We start from the raw sequence: 253 nt of genomic DNA, 5'->3' as shown, positions 1-253 counted from the left end.
CGGCTGCGCGCCCTAATCCCGAACAGACGCTGGCAGCCCTGCAGCTGCTGCAGCTCAGCTTTGGTGCCTGTCTGAGCCCTGGGTTTGCGAGCCCGGCTCACCTCCTCCTGCTCCAGCTGGAAAGCGCGCTGGAAATTGTAGATGGCAGCTGAATTTGGCACGATGCTTCTCTTCAGCTTGGCACCGCACACCACGATCCTGCAGGGAGACACAGGCAGTGGGTCCCGCTCCTGCCCCCGCACTCGGCCGCTGG

The sequence above is a fragment of the Fulmarus glacialis genome, unplaced genomic scaffold (assembly GCF_000690835.1).
Source record: "Fulmarus glacialis isolate BGI_N327 unplaced genomic scaffold, ASM69083v1 scaffold31461, whole genome shotgun sequence".
Lineage (NCBI taxonomy): Eukaryota > Metazoa > Chordata > Aves > Procellariiformes > Procellariidae > Fulmarus > Fulmarus glacialis.
This window is presented reverse-complemented; position numbering follows the sequence as displayed.